Below are 11,527 nucleotides of genomic sequence, written 5' to 3' on the forward strand. Positions count from 1 at the left end.
ATGGTCACTTGTTTGAAAAAATAGATGATCACAAGTACTTTAACCACTTCATTGTTTGCTTTATATATAAAGCGGGGCGAAAGCCTTTTTCGGTAACCACATCATCGCCAAGCCCCATTTGCCTTTCAACGACTGGTTCAAAGGCTCGGAGAAATTGTCCTGACTTTTGAGGTTGATAGCCATTTAGAGCTTTCGATGGAACAAAATAATATCAAGTATAAACACTCTATTGGAACATCTACATTGCAGAATGAATTTCCATCGCTATCCCACCCAAGTAAAACTCTTTTGGAGAATTCATATCAACTTAATAAGCTGAAAATAAATTATACATCATATTCATGTGATTTATAGGTTTTGTCGTTTTATACAATGCTTGTTCCTCGATGAAATTATGTTCAAAGGTTGTCTAGAAACAGCTCATTGCCATAAAGTTCAAAGTTAACTTATACCACAGTTTTTACTTCCTAGAAAGCACATTGCATTATCAAGAAACCGTTTCATGGAAATACTGTCTAATTCTAGAACTGGCCTCGTTTCATGGCAATGCAACACTTTGCAATCTCAAGAATTGTTTTGTCAGCTATAATCTACAGAACGACATTACAAATTCCTTTGTACAAGGAAAAAGGGGATAATTATGTTTTTTTGCATGTTTCAACGGAACCAATGGAAATGAAAGGAGAAGAATTTGACCTTTTTTGACGCAAAGATGCAGAAAGGGTGGGGCATTTTCGTAAATAGGTGATGGGTAGATGTCTCTACATGAAACCGATGAGCTTGCCATGTTGCGTCAGTGGAACAATGTCAGCGACAGCGTGAAACGATGAAGAGAAGTGAATACCAGGGCTAGGGGAAGTACCAAAGGGAGAGGAGGAAGGAGTTCTCCATTGGCTTAGGATTGGCCGCCTCCCTGAGATATGGGCCAAAGGTTCACATGCTTGCTGAAGCTCCGCGGTCTAGATTGTTTCCAGTAAACATCAAACGACCTGAGGAGGCGGGTCATCGACAGGTTATAGGTTTGCACTGGTTACATTAGATAAGGCTCTATGTCCCTTCTTTTCATGTATCCACACCTCATGTTCTTAGCAACCCTTGTAGATAAAGTAAGAACAGAAAATAGAGAGAAATCATGACAAATCTATTTAATATACCAGCATACACCATATGAACTAACCATCAATTTTGATTTCTGCATTTTCATATTCTATACAAATTGACAACAGTTCTTGGAAATGTAGCATGGCTTTCATATGCATTTTTGTACATAGAAGAGCAATTTAGAATGGTCTTGTCAAATTTTAACAGAAGTAGCATAAGTCACTTTTCTTTATTAAAAATCCAATTCAACTTTTTGTCTCTAAAACACAACTTTAGGAACTATATATTTGATTAAATATGCCTTTTGTCATTGTCATAAGTTGGTACTTTATGAAAGAATGTTACACTTCCATACCATTGATGGAATCTAAAAGGGTGAACCCTACAAATATGAAAACTTGTTTAAAGTTTCCTAGTACACATGTAAATTAAATCTGCATCTATATATGACATGAAGTTCCAGCCCAGCATTTGCTTGTCTAGAAATCTCAATGCGACAACAAACATCTTGGTGTATATAAGTAGAAGATATGTATTTCATTACTGGATAAAATTCTGTACCTCACTAATGCATGCTTATATTGTTGTTAACATAGATTAGTCTCAGTACTTACGTTTGTGTGATACAGTCCAATAGACTCCCAAAATAAATTGAACTGTTCATAACTGATACAACCTGAACCCATAAGTGCTATAATCACAATATGAGTCAAAACGTAAATGAGCATGCGTAGGGGCATGATCCAGTTCTATAGGACTCCCCTAATCCTCCTCTATCCCATGTATTATATCAGTTCAATAGGACTCCCCTAATCCCCCCTAATCCTATGCACGGGCCGAAACATTGCTTCAGGTGGAGAGCCATCTATGAAAGAAATCACAGTATAGAAGGATTTTGAGAGAGAGAGAGAGAGAGAGAGAGAGAGAGATGTTAGTGGTGACTGGTGAGCATGACCTTCTCGCTTCTCGCTGTCGATGGGAGTTGTAGTCGAGGTTGAGCAGATTAGGGCGGAAGAGGCAGCGGCGCCGATCCATGGGAAGTTGCAGGGCGGGATAAGCGGCGGCGACCAGCGGCGGCGTAGGGGCATGATCTCTTCCGGGGGTAGGAAGGAGGAGCGACTGGAGCCGGCCGGTTGGGAGGGAAGCAAATGAGGTGTCGTTGGATCTTTTGTGTTCAAGGAGCCGGTCAACAGCGAACCAACCAGTGGTTGGATGGTTAGAGGGACTGTGGTATCTCCAGCCCACCAGGGTTCAAGTCCTGGTACTTGCATTTATTCCTGGATTTATTTCAAAATTTTCGACGATGTGCATTCAGTGGGAGGAGACATTCCCGTCAACGACAAGGTGGTTACGGTGACTTTGTAAATTTTAAGACGATATGCCGGCTCAGTTTTTCGAATGTGCTCATAAAGGTAAGATATGCGTGTGTGCATTCATAGGGATTAGTATATGCATGCTTACGTCTATACCGTGTTAAAAAAAGAGCCGACGAACAAACAAATCGTGTTGGAAGGGAGTGGTGGGCGGCGGCCGCCCCAAACATTACCGTGAAGCGAACCGACTCGTGCAGTGCGAGGCGTCTACATGCTCCCCACGTGACCCAAAGCCCACGAGCCACTGGAGGTCTGTAAGAGTTTGTAAGGATTTGTACATGGTAGATCGGGAAGATTATTCATATCTTCTATTACTATAAAAATAGCTATAGCCCACTACACATTTTTTTCCAAGCCATGCAACCAAGGCATGCATGCAATTCATATCTTTTTGCATTGCTATACGCATCCAGCACCGTCAATTCATGCATGTTAGTCATAAGTTATTTTCACATTAGATTTTGTATTGCAAATATATGTGCTGGATGCTTGCAGCACATCTATGTAGTTCACCTTTCCTATTTTGTTAGAAACAAAATTATTTTAATTGAAATTCATTTTTTTTTATTTTTATATGCTTCGTATTTCTTATTTTTAAGCCCGATTTGCTTTATACATTAGCGGTTGGTGTGAATACCTTGGTGGAGACACATGCATAGTAAGCAAGATGACTCCGGTTTCGTGTCGTGTGCGTCGTGGCATGAGCAAAACGTGTAGCGTCTTGGTCATTTAGTTGCAGCGAGAAAACATTAGCATTTCAAGGGGTGGTTGGTAACTCCTTCTATCTCAACTGGAGCTCACATGCTTCTTTGGACGAGCAACTTCACCCACACCGTATGCCTCTCGGCGTCCAATTTTTTGCTGTTTTTTGGGGCAAAACTAAGCCGTCTCCAACCCACACCAACAACGAAAAAGGGGGCATGCCGAGGATGCTAGAGAGGGATGGCACTCTGAGAGAGTGGAAAGGCAGCGGTGGAGAGGGAGGGGAAATTCTACATGCATGCAGAATACTGCAGTTATATGCATCCTGCCAAAAAGTTGCTCAAATATCCACAATATCTGTTCACTGCATTTGTCTTTGCATTGTACAAAAAAGAAGTTTCTTCAATAGATGAACTTTTAATCTCTAGTGTGAAAATTTCTGTCCATTTGTCGTCAACCAACTAATAAACTAACTTATAAAAAAGGTTAAATACGCAACACATTTCTTATGTGAAGACTTTTCCTCTTACTATTATTTTGAAACAGATGTTGTGCACTTGAAGGCTTTGGACAAAATATCATTATTTTACATGATAAACAGGTCGAATTAATTGAATATCATGATGACACAACATTGTAATAATTGTTCCTCAATTAATAAAAACAGCAAAGTGAAGCTCTTGTTTTTTTAAAATGTCTTCAACCCTCTTCACAAAACTTTTCAGATGCCTCCAGTTCTGAGTTTAATCTCAACTCTAATTTTAGCTAATCCAACAAGGTTAAGCTGCCACAACACATTTCTCGCATACTCAATGAGAGCCTTGGTAGCAACAAGAGAAAACCAAGCCAAATCACTTCAAATTGTGGTAGACAATAGAATGAGTCGACAAAACTAGAGAGGGATCGAAACATATTTGATCAATCCACAACATTAATATAACCTCAAGCACGAGTATGGCGTGTGAAGAGTGGAGAATGCCTGAGGAGGGAGGGATGGGAGTCTGAGACACATTTTAAAGGTGGCTCGGGGGTGGTGGGAGTTGAAGGGGCTTGTCACTGGCCGTAAGGTGCATGCATGTTCTTATCTTTTGGTCCATATAAATGCCCGCTCCAGGGTGCTGTGAGTTTAACGTGTGAGATTGTATGAGTGAGGCGTTTTGGCTCTCGGCCTCCATGGAGGCCGATTTTTTAAAAAAAATAATCAAAAATCAAACTTTTTAGTTTAAAAATCTGAAAACATTTGTACAAGTAAATTAGGATGTTATGCGTATGTGTAAAATTTCAGGATGAAAATACCTTAAAATGCGATCTGTACAAAAAAGACAAATTAATGGCCTGTGAGGATGAATAGTATCATGTGTTAAAAAGTCTCAGATTTGTCTTTTTTGCATAGCCCTCATTTCAACGTATTTTGTTCTGAAATTTTACACACTTGTGCATTATGGCTCCATGTATATCTATATTTTTTCTCAGATTTTTTTTGAAATGTAAAAATACGAATTTTGATGAAATTTGATTTTTTCAAAACCCGGCCTCATTGGAGCTCGGCCTCCAAAAAGGATTTTCAGAGATTGTATACATCAATACTAGTATTATGGTATAGATTGGTAAGATCATTCATATTACATACAGTGGTGGTCGGTGTGAAGACCAATATAGAGACATGCATAACCAAGCCTCTATATCTGAGAGGGTTTTCGCTCTATTATTGTTCCACTTGGATGAAAAAGACGTATGAGTAAATTTGAATGGGACACGTGCATTTTTTTTGGTACAAGGCCGTGTACAAAGGATTTGGTTTTTCGTTTCAAATTTTTTGAACTGCTATGACGGTCCGTTTGGTGGCTTTAGCATTTTTGATTGGACATGGGGTCGGCTGTCGTAGTTGTTGTTCTTGTGTGCTTTCTTTTCTTTTCTATTGGCCGTAGAATTTTGTTCGTATCTATGCCGGGTCAGTTCTGATGTCGCTGTTTGTGGTGATTCTGCTGAGCCGCTGTTGATGGATGTGTCCTGTCGCTTTCTTCTGTCTCGCCGCTGTTGGTCGATTCGTGGTGTCGCTATCGCTGCTTTTGTTGGCCTTGTGGACGATTTCCGGATGGGTGTGCATGCATGCCGTTCTGTTTTGTTCTGCTGCGGCCACATCGTTGATTTTTGGCTTGCTGGATTTCTCAGGTTAGTCCGTTGCCGCTTATCGGGCAGCTTCTGGAGCGATAATAGGTTAAGCAGTTTCTGGACGATGATAGGTCGGCCGCCGCTTATGGATGTATAAATACTCATCAACTCAACACGCTCCCACCTCCCCTCCTACCTCTAGCTTTGCCGTTGCGTGCTCCTACTGTTGGGAAACGTAGTAACTTTAAAAATTTTCCTATGCACACGCAAGATCATGGTGATGCATATCAACGAGAGGGGAGAGTGTTGTCTACGTACCCTCGTAGACCGAAGCGGAAGCGTTGACACAACGTAGAGGAAGTAGTCGTACGTCTTCCCGATCCGACCGATCCAAGCACCGTTACTCCGGCACCTCCGAGTTCTTGACACACGTTCAGCTCGATGACGATCCTCGGGCTCCGATCCAGCAAAGCTTCGAGGATGAGTTCCGTCAGCACAACGGCGTGGTGACGATGATGATGTTCTACCGACGCAGGGCTTCGCCTAAGCACTACAACGATATGATCGAGGTGGAATATGGTGGCAGGGGGCACCGCACACGGCTAAGAAACGATCACGTGAATCAACTTGTGTGTTCTAGGGTGCCCCCCTGCCCCCGTATATAAAGGAGCAAGGGGGAGGCCGACCGGCCCTATGGGGCGGGCCAAGGGGAGGGGGAGTCCTCCTCCTAGTGGGAGTAGGACTCCCCTTTCCTAGTCCAATTAGAAAACTTAAGGGGGAAGGAAAGAGAGGGAGAGGGAGAGGGAAAGGGGGGCCGTGCCCCCCTCCTAGTCCAATTCGGACTCTCCATGAGGGGAGGCGCGCCACCTCTTGGGCTGCTGCCCTCTCTCTCCCCTCAGGCCCAATAAGGCCCATTACTTCCCCGGGGGGTTCCGGTAACCCCTCCGGTACTCCGGTTTTATCCGAAATCACCCGAAACACTTCCGGTGTTCGAATATAGCTGTTCAATATATCAATTTTTATGTCTCGACCATTTTGAGACTCCTCGTCATGTCCGTGATCATATCCGGGACTCCGAACTAACTTCGGTACATCAAAATGCATAAACTCATAATAACTGTCATCGTAACGTTAAGCGTGCGGACCCTACGGTTCGAGAACAATGTAGACATGACCGAGACACGTCTCCGGTCAATAACCAATAGCGGGACCTGGATGCCCATATTGGCTCCTACATATTCTACGAAGATCTTTATCGGTCAGACCGCATAACAACATATGTTGTTCCCTTTGTCATCGGTATGTTACTTGCCCGAGATTCGATCGTCGGTATCCAATACCTAGTTCAATCTCGTTACCGGCAAGTCTCTTTACTCGTTCCGTAATACATCATCTCGCAACCAACTCATTAGTTGCAATGCTTGCAAGGTTTATGTGATGTGCATTACCGAGAGGGCCCAGAGATACTTCTCCGACAATCAGAATGACAAATCCTAATCTCGAAATACGCCAACCCAACATGTACCTTTGGAGACACCTGTAGAGCTCCTTTATAATCACCCAATTACGTTGTGACGTTTGGTAACACACAAAGTGTTCCTCCGGCAAACGGGAGTTGCATAATCTCATAGTCATAGGAACATGTATAAGTCATGAAGAAAGCAATAGCAACATACTAAACGATCGGGTGCTAAGCTAATGGAATGGGTCATGTCAATCAGATCATTCACCTACTGATGTGATCCCGTTAATTAAATAACAACTCTTTGTTCATGGTTAGAAAACATAACCATCTTTAATTAACGAGCTAGTCAAGTAGAGGCATACTAGTGACACTCTGTTTGTCTATGTATTCACACATGCATTATGTTTTCGGTTAATACAATTCTAGCATGAATAATAAACATTTATCATGAATAAGTAAATAAATAATAACTTTATTATTGCCTCTAGGGCATATTTCCTTCACCTACATGGATTCCGTGCAGTTGGCCATAGCGTCGGCACTCTTTCTGGCGGTGCTCGTGGTGACGGCCGCCGACGACGCACACCTGCTAGACGACTTCAAGGCGGCGCTGCCCAACCAGGTGTCGCTCGACGGCTGGACCGCACGCGACGGCGCCTGCAGGTTCCCCGGCGCAGTGTGCAGGGGCGAGCGCCTCACGTCGCTCTAGCTCTCCGCCGTCCTGCTCAATATCGACATCCACGCTGTCGCGGCCACCCTGCTGCAGCTCAGCGGCGTCGAGAGGCTCAGCCTCCGCGGGGCCAACGTCAGCGATGCGCTCGCGGCGGCGGCCGGCGGCAGGTGCGGCAGCAAGCTCGAGGTGCTCGACCTCTCCGGAAATCCCGTGCTGCGCGGTTCCGTCGCCGACGTGGCCGCACTCTCCGGCTCCTGCAGCGGCCTCAATTCGTTGAATCTGTTCAGTGATGCGGTTGGTGCAGCCAAGGACGCTGGCGGTGGCGGGCAGGGGTTTGCCGCCCTGGACGGCTGGATGGTGGGTGCCGACCTCGGGTCTGTCCGGTGGCTGGGCCTCGCCTGAAATAAGATCCTCCGCCGGCCTCTCGGACTTCACCAACTGCTCCGGGCTGTAGTACCTTGACCTGTCCGGCAACCTCATTGGCTGCGATGTCACCGCCAGGGCGCTCTCCGGCTGCCGCAGTCTCAGAGCGCTCAACCTCTCGAGCAACCATCTCGCCGGCGCGTTCCTCCCGAACGTCGCTGGACGCTGGTGCTGTGTGTAGTCTTCGCCGCTTCCAATGGACAGGTTGCAAGGTTATGTCATGCTTGGTACATACATACGTGCATATGTGTGATTCTGACTACTTCTGGTTGTCCCGGGAATGAAATTGACTAGGATCTGTTTATCTAAATTTCAGACTTTAGTTCTTGGCTACTTGCTACCGTTTGAGCAATAAATTGTCGCATATGATGTTTGGTGTTTTTTCTTGTTGGGATTGTACAAATGGTATAGGAGTATAGGTATAGTCTATAGTAGGGAAGCCAATTGTTGGGATAAGAATCAGGTGGAAACAGAAATATTGAACAAATGGTGGAAAATAGCTTTCTCTCCTGCTAGGCGGGCAAAGCATATGGGTGGTCTGCCTGTAAATACAGGAATTGTGTCAACGTAATCATTTTTTATCAAATTTTTCCATGAGCCCATCCATTTGGTATTTATTCCTATGTTTAAGTGTGTAACTGGAAGGAATGCGATGCCTACTGGAAGATAGACACAACGGCTAACGAAGAAGCCGTCGACCCGCAGACCTGCAAAATATTGTAGGTTTTCAGTTTCATGTTGGTTTGTTAGGCAGTTTTCTTCCACGCAAAGGGCGTACGGCGTGCAGTTATTGTTGACGATCTAATCGGAAAGAATTCCGTAGGTGGTTTCCGTAGGTGGTGTATCTGTCAGGAGAGTTTAGTGCAGTCTGATGCAAACCAGAATTAGCTAGACTAGCAGTTACAAAGATGAATGAAACATTGGAGTTGCATATGAAAGCAATCCTAACCAGTTTACATCACAATTGCCGAGTAACCTGCTTGCTGCTGCACTGAACTGTTTGCTACCAGGCAATTTGCTTCTGAGCAAGGAAGGAAGCGGCCATGTTGCTGACATGAGTTGTAATGCAGGACATCCATTCTTAGATTTGACTATGTTGTGATGTAGTACATCATTGTGATGATGCGTACTCCCATTATGTAAGGTAAAGCATTCATATCCATCCAACTTCTTTTATTTGTTTTAATCAAGAAAACATTCACCCTGCAGTGTACCTTGGCAAGTCCTCTTCACCACAAAGGATGATGTCTGGTGGCTTGCATATATCCAAATCGCTTGCTTTTGTCGCTTCTGTAAGTCTAATCTCATGCCTCGGTCTTTCTAATGGAGGAGTGTTGTGTCCCTTTTAATAAAAGCTCTGAAAACCATGATATTCTTCAGGTGGTTAATATTTGATGTTGTCATGGAGTACACATTTTCGATAAACATGGTGCTAATTTTCAGAGATATTGATTCAGTTCATGGCCATCAAATTTGATATCCAGTTATTTACTTTTCTTTCCAAATGATGTAAGCCTGAAATAAAACTAGAATGATGTAGACCATAAATAATTATATCGTGTTTAGTCTTATTAGAAAAGTGTGGATGGGTATTTTCTGTCATCTAAGATGCACCACACATGGTGAAAACAAATGCGTCCTTTTCAGTTTGCTTCTATGCATTACTTCCCTTATATGTGAATACAACCTTATCCATATAGTTCTCTTGATTTAGTCGCGTACAAGTATGATGTTTTCCCCCCTAAAAAAAGCAGTATGATGTTTTTTTCTTTTGTTTGTTCTACAACATGAATAGATAATACACATAAGCACCGCGTCTTTAGCAGGGCCTCTCTCTCAGGCTTACATAGATTTTCACTTCTAGCTGCTCATTCAAATATACTTATGTTGTTCTATTGAGTTGGTTTTGTGTTCTGCAGTGCACAAGTACAAATATCTGGAGTTAGTATGCCATGATATTGCACTGACTTGTGTAATTTCACAAGTAGTTCCCCATTGATGATGATTAACTTCATAATTTTTGACTACGAACTCGATTTAGCTATAACACAAAGAGGAAATTTCTTGAGGAATAGACAATCTTCAACACATATGGTGTTTGTTAAAGAAATGGGTATAAAATGTAGTTTTTTAGCACAGGTATTTTTCCCAAATCTGATCCCTAATTTGGTGTAAACATGATCTTTTTGACTAAGTATTAAATTATCATGAAATAAGATTGTATTACTTGGTTACAACCGATTATTCCATACCTTCGCATAGGCCATCAAAAAAGAGGAAGGTGGACGTGAGAAAAATCAATCCATCCATCGTCCGAGACGCAAGCAATCTTTGGGAAACACATATGCAAACCAATTTTCTAATGCAAACAAGACAACGGGTGAAGCACAGGACTACCGCATGCAAACAGAAATTCAAACAAAGGAGGCAAACCACCACATGCAGAGATAAGCCAGACAGAAGACTGCCAAGGAGAACGTAGTCAAATTAGACAGCAACCATGCAACCTGCAGAAGGCTACACCAGGATGATCTACTCTAGCAATACTTATCAATGTTCCTTTCGTCTTATTACACTAGAGTCGTGCCACTTCGACAAGAATAGATGATCCCTATCAGAGATGTATGAACATGTGTTTTCCTCTTTAGCAACATCCAACATGCATTATGCCGATAAATTTGCTTTTTTCTTAATTTTGTTCTTACTTATTTTTCTAGGTTCACAATTTTACATACAATGATCTGCTATCTTAAATTTAAATATTAATAATTTTAATTGTAAATAGTAAACACAATACTTATGAACACAATACTTATGAACACACCGTATTGATGGGCGCGGCGTGACGCCGCGCGGGTTATGCTAGTAGTAAGCTAGGCAACTCTACTAATCCTTTTTTTTGAAACAGCAACTCTACTAATCCTCGTGTTGCCACGTGCTAGCACGAGCAAGGCAAGGCGTGCAGCACGCGGGCCATGCGGCGGGAATGAAAAAATATTAGCATTTCAACGGGTGGCTGGTCACTCCATCTAAACCGGAGCTCACACACGTTGGACGCACAGCCACTCCAAGACAGTCCGTGTTTCTCTCGGCATCCAAATTTTTGCTGATTTTGGTGCAAAATCAAGCCGTCTTCAACTGCAAATGCAACTAAAATTTTTAAAAGCATTAGTGAAAGTATTAAATCTCTATATAACTAGAAATTGTAAGGGTATTGGTAAGTTAATGTTCAAAAAGTTGTAATCTAGCTTGAGCTCCATGGTACTCTCATGAACAGTAATTTTGAAAAAAAGTAAAAAATTCTGAAATTTTGTGGCATTGTTTATGACCAAATGTCTTACATGCTTGCATAAATTGGTGCCCGCGTGACATCCTACGAGTTCAAGACAAAAAAAAGTTCTGCTCAAAAGTGCACACAAGTTTGAGCATCAATTTTGTTATTTTTTGTATGAGGCCATAGAATGTTATTTGGCCACAAAAATTTGCAAGCACCTACAACATTTGGTCATAATTAATGCCACAAAGTTCCAGATTTTTATTGATTTTGTTTACTATTTTTACTATTCACGGTAATATCATGGAGCTTGAGCTCCAAAAAACTACACTCATTAATGTTTGGACAAACAATATTTTGGCTTTTGAAGGAAATGAGAGATTTTACTGCTCTCTCTCTGTGTG

At 42.6% G+C, this 11,527-nt stretch overlaps 2 pseudogenes; both read right to left on the reverse strand.

Annotated features, from left to right (window-relative positions):
• Nucleotides 1-7,257: 7,257 nt before the first annotated feature.
• On the reverse strand, nt 7,258-7,906 carry LOC123152908 (uncharacterized protein DKFZp434B061-like; annotated as a pseudogene).
• A 455-nt stretch (nt 7,907-8,361) lies between these two features.
• Nucleotides 8,362-11,527, reverse strand: part of LOC123152909 (uncharacterized) — a 24,371-nt pseudogene continuing 21,205 nt past the window's right edge.

The sequence above is a fragment of the Triticum aestivum genome, chromosome 7A, assembly GCF_018294505.1.
Source record: "Triticum aestivum cultivar Chinese Spring chromosome 7A, IWGSC CS RefSeq v2.1, whole genome shotgun sequence".
NCBI lineage: Eukaryota > Viridiplantae > Streptophyta > Magnoliopsida > Poales > Poaceae > Triticum > Triticum aestivum.